The sequence below is a fragment of the Pteropus alecto genome, unplaced genomic scaffold, assembly GCF_000325575.1.
Source record: "Pteropus alecto unplaced genomic scaffold, ASM32557v1 scaffold125, whole genome shotgun sequence".
Lineage (NCBI taxonomy): Eukaryota > Metazoa > Chordata > Mammalia > Chiroptera > Pteropodidae > Pteropus > Pteropus alecto.
In genome coordinates this window covers 5,294,160-5,310,488 of record NW_006436888.1, presented here as the reverse complement: position 1 = coordinate 5,310,488, position 16,329 = coordinate 5,294,160, and positions in this window count along the sequence as shown.

The following is a 16,329-nucleotide window of genomic DNA, read 5'->3' as shown; positions in this document are numbered from 1 at the left end:
GTTAGGTAATTTCTTATAAAGTTAACATATACTTAATATGCGACCCACTAATCCCACTTCTAGGTATTTATCGAAGAGAAAGTGAGATATATGTCCTCACAATAACCGGTATGCGAATGTCTATAGCAAGTTTATTTGCTATCAAAAATTGGAAACAACCCAAATGTCCATCAACAGGTGAATGAATAAAGAAGTTATGGTACATCCATTCAATGGAAAACTACTCAACAGTAAAAGGAACCGATTACTAATTGATGCTAATTGATGCTACATAAGAATGACTCTCAAAAGCATTATGCTAAGTTAAAGAAGCCAGACTCAAAAGCCAGCCTATCGTGTAATTCAATTTATATGACATCTCAGAAAAGGCAAAACTACAGCAACAGAAATCAGATGAATGGTTGCAAGAGACTGGGAAAGAAGGGAAGGATTCGACAGCATCAGTGATGAGCTGTTAATGTTTGACAATCAGCTCATGGGAGGTGTGAGATATATACACATATATGTGTAGATGTGTGTTTATATGTATATGTGTATGTGTGTATATGTGTATATACACATGTATATGTTTATTATCAATCTTACAATATAAAAGATGTATAGCACATTTTTTAGTTGAAATTCACATAACATAAAATTAACCATTTTAAAGTGTGCAATTCAATGGCATTTGGTGCATTCAAAATTTGTGACAACCATCTCTCCAGTTTCAAAATGTTTTTATCACCCCTGAAGAAAACCCCATACCTATAAATGATCGCTCCACGTTCTCTCCTCCCCGTTCCTTGGCAGCCACTGCTTTGCTTTCTGTCTCTACAGATTTGCTTATTCTAGATATTTTCATATAAGTGGAGTCATACAATGTGCGACATACTTAGCATAATGCTTTCAAGGTTCATCCAACTTGTAGCACGTATCAGTACTTCGTTTCTTTTCATGGCCAAATAATATTCTATTGTGCGGCCAGATACAATTTTTTTTATCCATTTATCCAGTGATGTACATTTGGGTTGTTTCCAGCATTTGACTATATGAATAATGCTGCTATAAACATTCATGTGCAAGTTTCTACCTATCATACGTTTTCATTTCTCTTGAGTATACACCTGGGTGTGGAATTGCTGGGTCATATGATAATTCTATGTTTAACTTTTCGAGGGACTACCATAAAAGGTTTTCCACAGTAGTTGGGCCATTTTACATTCCCATCAGTAATGTACAAGGGTTCTTATTTCTCCATATCCTTGTCAAAACATGTTATTTTCCACTTAAAAAAAATTATAGCCATCTAGTGAGTATAAAGCGGTATCTCACTGGTTTTAATTTGCATTTTCTAAATGACAAATGGTGTCAAATATCTTTTCATGTGCTTGTTGGCCATTTGTACATCAAGTCCAATTTATCTATTTTTTTCATTTTTTTGCTTATGATTTGGTGTCAAATTTAAGAACCCATTGCCAAATCTGAGATCGTGAAGATGTACTCCTATGTTTCTCCTATGTTTTACAGTTTTAGCTCTGATATTTAAGTCACTGACCCATTTTGAGTTAATTTCTGTATAAGAAGTGAAGTAGGGGTCCAATTTCATTCTTTTACATGTGGTTATCCAGTTGTCCCAGCAACATTTGTTGAAGAGACTATTCTTTCTCCATTGAATGGTCTGGGCATCCTTGTAGAGAATCAATTCCTCATAGATACTTGGGTTTATTTCTGGGCTCTCAAATCTGTTCCATTGGATTATCTGTCTACCCTTATTCCAGTACCACACTGTTTTGTTTACTGTCACTTTGTGGTAACTTTGAAATTGAGAAGTATGACCGCTTATTATGGACTGAGCTATATTTCCCCATCCAAGTGCATATGTCGAAGTCCTAACTTTCGGTAACTCAGAATGTGACTATATTTGGAGATAGAGTCTTGAGAGGGGCAATTAAAACAAGATCACTAGGGTGAACTCTAACCCAGTAAGTCTGATGTCCTTACAGGAAGAGGAAATTTGGACCCAGATATACGTAGAGGAAAGACCATGTGAAGACACAGGGAAATGAAGACAGCCACCTACACGTCGAAGAGTGAGGACAGAGAAGAAACTGAACCTTCCTGACATTCTCACCTCAGACACCTGGCCTCCAAAACTGGGAGAAAACACATTTCTGTTGATTAAGCCAACCGTTCTGGGTGTGCTTTGTTATGGCAACTTTAGGAAACTAATACCCCCCTCCAACTTTATTTTTCTTTTATGATATTGCTTTGGCTATTCAGCGCCCCTTGCCATTCCATATGAATGTGAGGGTCAGTCTTTTCATTTGTACAAAAATAAGGACATTGGAATTTTGATAGGCATTGTGTTGAATCTGTACATGTCTTTGGTGATCTTACCAACATTAAGCGCTCCATCCATGAACATTGGATGTCTTCCCATTTAATGAAGTCTTTAATTTCTTTCAGCAATATTTTGTAGTTTTTAGCGTGTAGTCTTTTACCTCCTTGGGTTGTTTCTGGGTATGTTTTTCCAAGGTATCTTAATCTTTTGGATGCCGTTTTAAGTGGAATTGTTTTCTTTATTTCCTTTTCAGATTATTTATTGCTTTTATAGAAACACAACTGATTTTTGTGTGTTGATCTTGCTCTCCACTACTTTCCTGGATTTATGGCACACAGTTAGTCGATAATAAAATTATAAATTTTGTTTAACCAATTGATTCTCACAGAATGCTGTAGTTAATATTGCCAAACTCATGAATCTGTAGCTAATCTTTGGTTACAACTGACAAACAAGTATAGTTCCAAAATGAATGGTGGTTGATATTTTCTTTAACATTAAAGCGTGAGTGTTGAAACCCCCTACTCTCATACAGTATAAACATTGAAGATTGTAACTATCTCCCCCCACACAAGTTAAAGTCTACATTAATAAGACTTTACTATTCCATTATCCTCATACTATTCCAGGAGACTCGTGCCCAGGCAAAAGACTAGATTATTCATTAAAAGGACTTCCTCAAAGACCCATCAATTCTTCAATGGAAAGCATCAACAGACAGTTTGCACCCAAGATTTTTTGGGTGCAAAAATCCTTACCTTGCTGTCTCCATCAATTCTGGACTGTTTTATTGTGCTCCCAACACAATCGTAGTCAAACCCCTGCATCGAAAGGCCCACCATAACCCAAATTTCCAATTCTCAATAAATTCCAATTTTGCCTCCCCACCTTGAGACGCTGCCAAAGCTCTGTCGATGTGGTGACCTCCCTTATTATTGTAGGTAATAAACTTGGCTCTGTCTTATCGATAGGTTGTATTGGGGTGATAGTTGGGGAGCCATTATTGACAACAGTAAGACAAAAACGAAATAATTAAGACAATGTCAGAACTCCCTTCCTTCATCAATGATGCGAGTGTCTTCTTTGCTGAATCAGATATGAGTTTCTAAATACTGAAAAAATATCTTCTTCATTTTTTGTGTAATGGCTACAGACAGGACACACTTTTAAGTTTAATCTGCATTATTCACATTTTCTCCATCACTTTCTTGTATCTAGACAATCGACAGAACAATAAATCAAACCCTGATGTGTAGCATTCGCCAGTCTCTCTGATGTAAATATTCCCACCATGGCCAATTTCAAGCTACCTAACATGAGGTCACTACTCAGAATTGAGAAGAGCTGTACGGTAACATATCATTATCTAGTATTTCTACATACAGATATAATAACATAATCTCGAAAGCATAAATAGTAAAATGTGGCAAAATAATTAGGAAGTGATTCGTTTATTTAATTACCTTTGATATGTTATTTGTTAGCTTATATAATTTAATAAATGATGGCTCTATTTAACAACCAGTCTACGAAGTTCCTGAAAATTCACAAACTGGCACTAGCCAACTCTAGCCCACCACTGGGATTGACTAGAAAGTGACACTTGGGAACTTTTGAGGGTGACAGAAATGTTCTGTATCTTGATCATGGCGGTAGCTATAAGGTCGTATAAGTTTGTCAAGATACATAGAACTGTACTTATAAAAAGGGTAATCTTACTGCATGTAAGTTATACTTTAATAACCCTGAAACAAGGGGGTATTTGGTAACTCACAAACTTTCCAGAGGCACCGCAGAATCAGACTTGGAGGTTGGAATAGCGTCCAGGGCTGCTACAGAGCGGGGCGGGGGGCTTCTACTGCTGTCACTGAGCACAGGCAGGGAGGTGCAAACCACCAAAACTGGCTGGGATGCCCCTGCTGGGACCCCTCCCTTGCTGCCTCTGCGGTCTGGCTGTCACCCCCTCACGCCCCGGCATGCTCGTCAGCCCTGAGCCTACCAGTGTTTGCTTCTGAATCGAAACCCTGTGTCTACATCGGATTTGCAAAGGCAAGGTCGCACTGCCACACTCTAGCTGCAAGGGAGGCTAGGAAGGTGAATTTCTGATTTCTACCTTGCGGCAGCAGGATTCATAATGTGGGAGATGCTTCGAATCTAGGAAGAGGGTTCACAGGGTTCTGAGTAGCCACATGAGCACGAAAACTGTCCCTGCAGTGACCACCAGTGACTGTGACCAGCACATGATCACTGACACCAGCAACAGTGTCATCTCAGTCATTGTCATATGCCTAGCCCCGGGCACTGGCCGTTCTGTGTGTAGAGAGGGGTACTGTTAGAACTCACATGGGGACAGGTATTGGGTGGGCCCTGTCCTAAAGGAGCTTGTCTCGTCAGAAGGCCTGGTCACCTGCCCTACAGAGCAGCATGTTCTCACCTGCTGTAAGAGGACTGGAGACCTAGAACACTGCGGGAGCCAGAGGGAGAGGGCCCCGGGACTGGAACAGGAGGGATGGCTTCCTGGAGGAGGAAGCATCGGAGGTGAGCTTAAAGGGTGGAAAAGACTTAGACAAGGGCAGCTGAAGAGGAGGGCATCTCACAAGAAGACCATATGGGCAAAGACTTGGGGCAGGGGCGTGCTTGTCATGGTAGGGCGTTGGCTCTGGTTCAGTGTTTCTTAACATGCTTGACCATGATTCAGAGTAAGGAATATATTTTATATAGTAATACATACAGACAGACACACACACACATAAAACAAGTTACACAAAGCAATACCTACCCTACTACGTGCAACGCATTCTGTTTTCTATATGAATTGATCCTATTTCATTATTTTTTTCAAGTGCTAGTTGTCACTCATTAAATTGACTTCATGACCCATCAGTGGGTCATAACCTGCAGTTTGAAAGTCACAGATGCAGGGGAGGGGCTGTGGAGGGCCTTGAACACAAACCACAGCGTAGATTCTTGAGCCCAGGGGTCATGCGTGGAGTGGTGATTGGAAATGATCAATATACATCATCTGTCAATATTTAAAATGCACATAACATTCGACCCAGCACTTCCACTCCCAGGAGCTCAGAGAGGCATGAAGGAGGACGTTTGCTGCAGCCCTGCTTCTCGCCGGAGAAACTGGAAGCAACTAAATGTGGAATACTATGCAGCCCTTCAAAAGAATGAGGCCGGTCTCCACTGTGGAGACATCTCTGGGACATTTGGAGAAGGGAAACAAAATCAAGTCACAGAACCAGATGTGCAGTTCGCTTTCAGTTTTGGGTAAAACACACCTGTCTATGTCTATGTACATTAAATGTGTGGATGCTTTTTAAAAAGACTTAGGAGGAAATCCAACATAGATGAAGCTCGAGGACATCATGCATATTAAATGAAATAAGCTATCACAAAAGGACAAATACTGTGTGATTCCGCTCATACGAGGTCCCTAGAGGAGTCAAACTCACAGAGGTAAAAAGTAGAAGGGTGGGCGCCAGGGCTGCGGGGAGGGGGCAGGCGGAATGGGGAGTTGCCATTTAATGGGGACAGAGCTTCAGTCTGGGAAGATGAAGAAGTTCTGGAAGTGAATGGTGGTGATGGTTGCACAATGTGACTGTCCTTCATTCCCTGAACGGCATGCTTAAAAATGGTTAAAATCATAAATGTCGTGTTATGTATTTTACCACACACGGGCGCACACACGTGTGCGCACACACACACAGCAGTTTAGAAGTCCCTACGCCAAACCTCACACTGGCTGCGGTGGGGAGGAGAGGGGACTGGGGGGCCGTGCAGGTAAAGGGGCTCTTTCACGTTTTAGTCTGTGCTTCTGTGTGGTTTGTTACCTTTGCAATGAACACTTATTCTTGAACGACTTACATAATTTTTTAAAAACCTATTTTAAAAAACATATATAAAGTTCAAGTGAGTAGAGAGAGCTAGAGAATGGGCATGAGGGAGAATCCTGGGGGTCCGGAGAGACCTGGGGGTGCTGAAGGATGCGGGCGAAGAGGTTACCCCATTAGGCCCAGTGCCCAGTGCTAGGAGTGGGAGCGGGGAGATAGCTAAGCAGCTCACTAGAAGAAGCAGTTATAATTCACTGCAATAAACACTGCGAGCTCTGGGAATCCAGAGAAGGCCCTTGATCCAACCAGAGAACCAGAGGGAGGCCTTCCTGGAAGAAGTGGCTGGAGCAGGAGCGTGGAGTGTATGAGGCTGAACAGTAGCAGCAGTCAAGGAGAAGGAAGCAGCCTCTGGAGCCCCGAGCCTGGATCCCCAAACATCCCCTGGACTGGAGGCTGAGTAAGAATCACCCCCACCCCAAGTGGTTCCTGCCCAGCCCCCTCCCCACAGACTGGCTGCAGTGCAATATGGGAGCAGTTATGCAAATCACCTCCGGGTGTGGCTCTCATTACCTTTCAGTGACTGGCGGTTTGCAGCACCGCACTGGCCTGCGGGGCAGGGGGAGGCGGGAACAGATTGCTTAGCTCCCTTCCCTTCTCCAGCGCTCCTGCTGGAGCCTCCGACTCTAATCGCATCTGGTTCGCATTGGCCCTGTTTGGTTCCAATCATCTCACTTCCTGCTACCATCTCTGGGGGCCCCAACCCCCACCCCCATGTGTAGGAACAGCACCCTCCCCGCCTCAGCCTTCAGTAAGTCCTACACAGCGGGGTCCCCAACAGCTCTCCGCCTCCACCACGAACGGGAAGCATCATCTGTCCGTCCCCCAAATATGCCTTCTGGCCCATAAATGTGTCTCCTGGTTATCCCCCCTGCCTGGAGTGCCCCAGGCTCTGGTGGCACCCACCCACACCCTTCCAGGTCTGGCCCAGGTCTGGCCCAGACTTCTAAGAACCCCATTATCCCGTCAGCCTGGTCCCCGTCACCTCCTGGAGAGGGGCTTCGTGTCAGGCACTCCAAAAGAAGGTGCGTTTACCTGGAGGGTGTTTTTCTCCAAAGAAAAAAGTCCTAAAGCCACCTCCGGGGGCCGCGGGGCCTCAGGGACAGAGCTAGTAGAGGGTGGGGGTAGGAGCGTCAGAACGAGAGATGACGGCACAGGAGGAGAGGCAGGGACGGGCCCCACAGGGCAGGCGCTCCTGGCACCCAACCAGAGGTGATGTGGAGGGAAAGGGAGAGAGCTCCCTCCGCTCTACTTCCGGCCGGCCATGGGGACCCGGATCCGCAGGGAGGGCGGCTCTCTCCAGGGAGGGACCAGGCCCCACGATACACGCTCCATGACTCCATGGCGTAGGTCCCACATCGTCACCAACATGCCGCAGTCACCACTGGGAAGCATGCTGGCTCCCACAGCCCCCACAGCAACCCCATAAAGGAGCTGCTTTATCAGCTCTGTGCCCATTTAGGGATGAGAACGCTGAGGCCTGAACAGGTTAAGTGACTGACCCCCAGGTCACACAGATGGTAAATAGTCAAGCCAGGATCTGGGCCCAGGAGCCTCTAAACATCCCTGCTATTCAGAGGCTCAGAGTCCTTGAGAGAGCTAGCGTCTCTGATTTTACCGCTACCCCTCCCCTAACTAGACTAGACGACTTTAGCTCCTCAAGGTCAGGGACAGAGTGGGGTGATCCATCTCCACGCAGCCACCACGAGGCATTCGTTCACTCATTCCACAGAATTTTCACTGACTACCACCTGAGGCTCCTGTGCCCAAACCCCTCTGAGCCCCAGGCCCCTCATCTGCAAAAGGGGACTATTGTCTGGAGCAGAGCATCCAAGTGGAATAAAGCAAGCCACGCATGTAACTGAAATCTCCTAGGAGCCAGTTTAAAGGAGTAAAAAGTAACAGGTGAAATTAATTTTAATAATTTTTTAACCCGATAGCTCCAAAATATTATCATTTCAGCATGTAATCACTGTAAAAATGCCGAATGGGATATATACATGTTTTTGTTCATACTGGATCTGAAGAAACGCTTCGGGCACATCTCCCTTGGGACTAGCCACATATCTGGTGCTCGATAGCCACGTGTGGCCACTGACTGGACAGCAGGCTCCAGACGGGAAGGCTCTAGAGAGATCGGATGGCAAGGATGCGTCAGTCTCCAGCTCCCAGCCTGGCCCACGGTGGGAACACATATAGGTGTGAGGGTCCCAGGCCCTTCCTTCTCTCTGCCTGGCAGGGCCTCCCCTTTCCTCCTGAGAGGCCAGGAGTCGTGGCCCCTCTGGGGTGCCCTAAGATGAGTAGCTGCTGGCTTTCCGGGAAGAAGCAGAAGGGAGGAGGGGAAAGCAGGCTGGGGCCTCAAGGAGGGAGCTGTTGCCGCCTGGCACGGGGACAGAGTTTGTTTGCACCTCTTTGAAGCCGGGAGATGAAAGCAGGGCCCACATGGCTGCCTTTGATTCCCTCCTCCCTGGGCCCCACGCAGCTGCAGCCCGGCCAGGCCCAGCCCTTCCCTGCCCCAGGGGGAGCAGACGAGGCCCCAGGCCAAGGCGTTTCTCCCTTGGGTGGCTCGAGGGATCAGCAGAGGAAGCACCCTCCATCCTGGGAGACTGGCTCTCCCCTAGACCCACCCAGAAAGGACAGTGACAACCTCCCTCAAGAAGAGGGAGGAAGCATGATGTGTAGGACTTGGGGGCTCTCTCTTCTGCCAAGGCCTCAGCATCCATCGTCAGCGGTCAGTTCTTAGAAACAAACTTATGAGAGCATGGCGGTTGAGAGGTGGCTGAGTCACGTCACCTCTCTAAGCCTCTTTAATTCAGCAAATAGTTATTGAGGGCCTACTGTGTGCTAAACGGTGTTCTAGGTGCCCTCTCAAAATGTATCACGGAGCAGTTGGAATGAAATGATTTGTGTAAAGTGCTTAGCATAGTGTCTGGCACATAGAAAATGCTCAGTACACGTCAACCAGCGGCGGCAGCATCCCTGCTGAGTCCCGCGGGGTCCCTAACAGCTCCCAGCTACTGAGGGACCAGAACCCGCTGCCAGGCGGTGCCCCCTCCAAGGCTAGCTCCTTGTGCTGGGGCTTGAACTCTGCATCCACCTCTCTCTTAGGGGGCAGCCTCTGGACTGTGGGGAGGCAGGACCACTGACCTTGACCACTGACCTCTGTGGACCAAGAATGGCAGCTCAGACCAGAAGGAACATGCTCTGGGGAACCTCCTGGCCATAATGGAGGTAAAGACACATCTGGGACCCTGGCAGGCCCCTTCTCAAGCAACTGGAGGCCGTGGGCGACAGCAGGACAGCTTTGGGGCCAGCAGGGGTTAGGGCATCTGCTATACCAGGAGGGTGGCCTCTGTAAGCCAGACCTCGCAGGGCCTTGGAAGCATGGACCAGGTGACCTAGGCCCTAACCGTTGTCCAAACCACCTCTGGAGTCTGCCAGCCACCGCACTTCTTAGGGAGAACCACGTTTGTCCCCCTCCTCCTGGCACAGGGTGCTCACTGTCCTGTCCTGCCCCGGTCAGTGTCCTTGCACACATATTGCTTGTTCAACCCTCACACCGCTCAGAACATAGGGAGGGAGGGTCCATGAGCCCCTCACGGGCGTGCCCCTCGCTCCTGGTCCTCTCCTCAGGGACATCTTGCTGCCTCTCGTGGGTCCGGGAGGTGAGGTGGTGGGGCCAGGGCTGGAGGCAGGAACAAAGTGGGCGAGAACCGGGTCCAAGTGCTCATGGATGACCACCGGGTTTGCAGTGGTACCAATGTGTCCGACCCCCGCACGTGGTCACCCCCTTTCGCAGATGGGGAGATCGAGGCTCTCGCACAGTCACACGCTTAGGAGGGAAGGCAGCCGAAGTCTAGGTTCTTTCCACTCGACCATCCCGCCAAGGAACACAGGCCTCGCCACGGTGAGCTCAGGGCGGCCCCAGGCGGCTCCACCGAAGCCTGAAACTCCAGGGCAGAGAAGCCTGCCCTGAAGCTAGATGCGAGGCAGTGGGACCGACGCTGGCCTTGAACACAGACCCACAGCCCGCACCTCACTCATCCTGCGACCTCAGACAGGTCGCCTCACCTCCAGACCTTCTTCTCTCCCAGAGAAGGGGTCACAGGACACAGGATTTCCTGAAGCCTGCGTGGCTGGCAGGGTGATTTTGCGGGGTGTGTGGCCTTTCTTTCTATCTTAGTAGTTTAGATTCATTCGTTGTGTGTTAGACCAGATCATGTAACTAGCACATCACACTCACAATTTCACGGATATTTTTGTTTCGGTAGTGTCTAGAAAGTGAAAAAGTACGCAGACTTGGGGATCGCACTAAGTACGTAAACACGAGTGACTGACTGAAGGATATGGCACACCAGCACGCCCGCGGCTGGCAAGCATGAGCTGGTTCAATGACCAACATCAACTAGAGGGGGCCCCAGGGGGTTAGGGGGTTGGAGGCAGGGTGCCCTGGCCCCACTGGCTGTGTCGAATGCCATGGAGGCCTGGACAGGAGAGATGGGGAAGAGGAAGAGAGGCCAGCGAGGTCCAGGGGCTCGCCCCGGCCGGGCCAGCGTCTGCGTCCACCCTAGCCCACCGAGCCTGGAGGCCACATTGCCACCTCCCTCTCTGGACGGCGCAGTCTGCAGCTGGCTGGTGTAAAACACACATGTTTTGACTGAAGCCGCTCCCCCCACCTCCTGAAAAACGCCAACATTAAAGGGAGCGTAGCTTTGTAAAACTGAAACTGTGAAATGCTTCTGAAACCCAGCCCCGGGGATTAAAGAAACCACATGAAAAGGGACTTGGGACGACCTGGACGCTGACTTCCTGTTCAGAAGTTCGCTCACCATGTGCCTCCCACCCGGGGTTGGTGGCGCTGAATGATGAGGCAGACACAGGAGGAGGAAGACCAGGGCCAGTGGGGACCTCCGGGGGGCCTCGAGAAGTCAAGAAGGTCCAAGGCGTGACAACCTTGGCTGCGGCCCTCCCAGGTCTCTGACCCCAGGGGCTCTGAGGAGAAGATGCCATGTTGTCCTTGGCCTTGGGACAACCCCTGCCGTGTAGGAATGATGGGGTCAGGAGAAAAGAGACCACAGCCACCCACCATTCTACTTCGCAGGTTCTGTCAGTCTCCCCCACTGCTCCCAACGTGCTCCTCACTGGCCCTGGACACGTGGAGATGCGGGAAGTGCCGGCGCCCCTGCTCGGCCTCCTGTCCAATCTTGGTTAAGAGCCTCCCCAGGCACAGGAGCCAACTGTGGGTTCAAATCCCAGCTCTGCCACTTACTCACTGTGGGACTCCCAAGGAGCTACCGCTGGAAGCTCTCCACCTTTTCTCGGGTAGAACAAGCAATGCACGTACGAGGATGCCTGGACCGAGACCGTGCAAAGGTGGCTCTTCCCCTGCTCTCACGAGATGGGGCTTGGAGCTCCCCATCGGTCCCCATCTCTGGGCTCAGGATCCTCATCCTTGGAAAAAAGAGGAGAGGATGGGCTGGGTCAGAGGAGAAGCCTGGGCTACGGACATCCGGGCTCGTGCACACACACATCCTCCACACTCCTGCACGGACACTCACACACCTCATACAGAAAAAAAGGCCCACATACAAACACACACACTCCACAGGCCACTGCCTCCCCAGCTTCATTACAGCCCTCCCTCCGTTATATAAACTCCCCGTGCCCTCCAGTGTCCCCCGCAATCACTTACCTAATATTAGGATATTAAAAAATATGGCAAGATTTTAAGAGACTTATTAAAATGCAATTAGCAGCGTGTACGACTTAAGCAGGGAGATTATTTTTAAAAATGACTTGATTGTGCAGAATACCACGCACCTTCCCGAGGCCGTAAACCTGCCAATCACACACATTCTCAAATGGGGAGCTTTCCTCGCTTTCTCTTTGTCCTTCAGGATTTTCTCCTGCCCCAGTGACCATGAAGGCTGTGGTCCCCCACCCACAAAAGCCACCGCCCACCCCTCCACACACACACATTCTGAGTCCCCTCAAGGGGCCCTTCAGAAGGAAGCCGAAGGGTCAGTCAAGTCCAAAGCCAAGGCTGGAGGAGTTTCCAGAAACCAGCCAGAGGGTAGGCAAGGGGATGGAGAAGCCTCGCCCCCCAATTTCTCCCCACCCGGGTTAAGATTTGGATCCACAGAGGCTGCAGCCAGAGTGAGGACAAACTGTCCTTGCTGCGAAGCGGCTGGGGGGTGAGAAGGGCTCAAGGGCAGAGGAAGAGGGCCCAAGGAGTGGGTTACTGCTGACCCTCTCTGAGGGCTGAGCCTCAGAGCAGCACCCCCAACCCCCGCGCCCCGCGCCCGCGGCCCCCCGCAGCGCCCACTCGCCGGGGCTGGAACGGTGGGTTTTGCTGCCCCCTGCTGCCCGCTCTCCGCACTGCCGCCCCTCTTCTGGGACGGGATGTCGAGCGTAGGTACTCGCAAGGTCCCGAGTCAGCCTTCCTCCAGCTGCGGGGTCCACAGGAAGGACCCCAGGATCTTCCAAGCTCTAACCTGAAAAGAAACACGCAGGTGGAAACGTGGGGGCGGCTCTCCCGCCGCCTCCATCTCGGGCAGCCCCACCCCTGGCTGAAGGAGTTTATCAAATGCGCTCTCTACTTCCTGGCATTAGGCTCCCGCTGGCACTTTTATTCCAACCATAAAAAGGCTATTTCATTGAGAAATAAAGTCCCATCTCCCTGACGTGTAACTCCTTTCAGAGCTCTTACTCAGCCACCAGGCAAAATTTATGTTTCCTGGATGCTCTCTCTGGGGATTGCAACTGGAAATTGGGAGAGAGCTGGAAGGGGGCTTTTCCTTCCGGCTGATGGACGTGTGTTAATTCCTTGGGTCTAAGGAGCTGGGTAACCCAAGGCATCCAGGAGAGAGCCCTCGCCATGGAATGAGAAGCTCCGGTTCTGCCCGTCTTCGCTGTGTGACTTTGGGCAAGGTCCTGAGCCTCAGTTTCCTCATCTGTAAATGGGGAAGACCTGTTCCCTCTCTTCCTCAGAGGGATAGTACCAGCTGCAGTGAGCAGATGGACGTGGAAAGTGTCGCTATCATTATGGAGACAAAGGGACCCTCTGACTTGAGGGGAGCGGGTGGGGGTCGCTGCACAGATTCTCGAAGAATCCCAACCTTCACGTGCGTCAGAATCGCCTGGAGAGCTTGTTAAAACGCAGATGACCAGGCTCCAGCCCCGAGTCTCTGGATGAGTAGATCTGGGTTGGCGCTCCAGAATTCGCACTTCTAACAAGTTCCCAGGTGAGGCCGATGCTGCTGGTCCGGGGATCTTACCTTGAGAGCCACCGTTCTGAGGGCTTTGAGGTCCAGGATGTGGGACATCTCAGCCTGGGCCTTGAGAGAGGAAGGAGCTGGTGCGAGGTCACCTGCGGAGCAAGGTAGTGGTGGGTTCTGGCCAGCTACCTGTGATCCAGCATCTGTCCCTTCCATCCCATTTTATGCGCCCGCTGGCGTGGCCTGATGTCCCCAACAGCTCCCACCCCCAGAGACCAGAGCAGCAGAGGTGTCAGGAGGTGGGTTGAGCTGGGGAGGATGGGTGCTCAAGGAGAAGACACACCATCTCCACAGGATGGACCCCCACATTATCCTAGCCTGCAGGTGGCCTGGCCATCTGCTCTTGTTTCCCGACTGCCCCACGCTGAACACAGAAGCTCAGAGAAGTGAATTGATTTGTTCAAGGTCACACAGCTCGGGCAGGACACCCAGAAGACAGCTCTTCGCATCACGGCCCCTCTGGTTATGCAGTAATTTGGAGGATTACTAGGCTGATGACTCCAATTCCAGTTTAAGTGATATTGAAATACCCAACAGAGACTTGCAGCTAAGGCGGGAAGAGCATGTTGTGAAGGCGGATCTACGGAGGGACGCGTCTAAAACCTGGGAATTTGAGACCTTCGACAAGGGAAAAACGATGAGCCTGGACGGGGCCGGGAGCGGAAACCAGCTTTGTGCCCAAGGAAGAAGACCCAAAAGGGAAAATGGGCCACTGGTTGCCCTGCGTAACAGGAGAGAAGGGCACTGAATGTGTCACAGACCCTGGACGTTACACACGGAGTCACGGGGAGTGCGGGGAGCCACCTTATCTAAGCACCCTATGTCCCAGGTGGTCTGAGATCCAGCCAGCTGGGAGCTGACCCGGATGGGAAGAGCCAGGCGCTGCAGAGATATCCCTCGTGGCAGACATTCAGCCGTCAGCCACAAACGAATGACTGCAAAACCTGGGAGGTCTCCAGGCAGGAAAAACACTCACACATGTGCGCGCACGGCCCCGGGATCGGGCGCAGGGGCCACCCAGGCCCTAGCGGACCTGGATCCCTGGTCACAGATCTGGAGTTGTCCCATCTCGAGGGAGAACAGGAGTCAGAGCACCTTCCGATTAAACACACTCCCGGTTTGGAGTCGATGCGGAGCCGAGCGAGGAAAGGAAGAGAAGTAAAGTGGTTTGTCCCAGCTCGCAGAGCACGGAGCTGGGAAGAGTGCCCAGACGGTTAATGCCCAGACCCTCTCCGCCTTGCAGACCGCCATTTATGCCAGGTAAAGCCTGGCGATTTCATTAACTCCTTTCCTTTTGTCTCATCTCCAAGAGCGCGGGGTGGTTAAACGTGAGGAGGACTTGGTAAAGCATCAGGACTTTCTCAGGTGTGGGCTCCCCTGGTCTGTGAGGTCCCAAAGCTGGGTGGCTCTGCAGAGAGGTAGAGAAGGGGGAAAGTGCATGGGGGGGGCAGGGCCAGAGAGAGACAGAGAGACAGAGGCAGAGACAGACAGACAAAGAGAGACAGAGAGACAGAGACAGAGACAGACAGAGACAGAGAGAGACTGCAGGCCAGTGCTGTGGGGTGGAAGATGTGACAGGTGTCAAATATCACTGGCAGCCACCTCCACCGAGCCATCTGGACGTTGGATGGGAGTGGCACGAGCCCTCAAAGAGGGGCCCTTTGAGTCGCCTTTCCTTCCAGCAAGGGGAGTTGACCCGTCTCACCCAGGGCGCACCCCACCAATCCCCTCGCTGCGGCCCTTGTCCCTCCGATGTCCACGTTCCAGCCAGCTTTTCAAAACCGGAATAAAATCTGAGCTCCCGCCGCGGCCCTCAGGCCCTGCAGGCCCCCTCGCTGCCTCCGCTGCCTCCCGCTTGCTCCGCCAGCTTCGACGGCCTTTGTCTTTCCCTCCAGCCCTCCCAGGGCCCTTGCTACTGCTGCCCCTCTGCCTGGACGCCCGCCCCCCAGCTCTCTCCAGGGTTACCTCCTCAGAGGGGCATCTCAGCCGTCCCACCCGAAGCAGCCCACAGCCCAGCCCCATGCGACTTGCATCTTTGGGTCTCTTTAGAGCACTTGGCGCCATCCGCGACTGTCCACGCATGTGTTTATTGTCAGTCTCCACGCGCCCGTCACACACGCACATACACTCACACGTGTGCACACGAACTTTTGCTCCACACGAGGGACTTTCCCTGTCCGATTCACTCTTCCCTTCCCAGAGCTGGAACAGGGCCTGGCATGGAGGACGCGCTGCATGAACATCTGTCGAGTGATGGGGTCCAGGATACACACTCAAGGAGGCAACTGGGGGCCTGGGGAACCAGCCGCCCGTGAGCGCACAGCGTCAGCACTGGGTTCTAACCACCCTCCCCACCAGCTTCTGAAGACCTAGTTCCTAAACAGTGGACTCTTGTGAGCTGACCCAGGCCCAGGGGAGGTCAAAGCCTTCTTCCCTCCCCAGCCCAGGCCACCCAGCCAGATGTCCGGGCAGCGGCCCAAGGCTTGGGCCTCCTCCTGTTGGCTTCCCCTCTAGGTGTCAGGCTTGCCCTGGCATGGGGGCTGCCCGTCCAGTCCCCAGGCAGCGGCCCCCCTCAGGAGACCTGCCTGGCGCAGGCAGTGGGGGCGGCGGGGTGGGTGGGAGATGGGAGGGGCCGGCCTTGGAGTCACGGCTCCGATTCAAGAAGGGAAATCATCCGAGCTTTTAAAAAATTAAATGGAGTCAGTAATTTGATTTCAGGGAGAAGCTGAAAACCTCGTAATGGCAGGAGCAGCTCAATTCCGTGCTGAAAAGGAAAAGCCTTAAATGGGGCTATTAAGCTTTTGCTGGGATGGATCTGCCGGGGGAAGGAGGG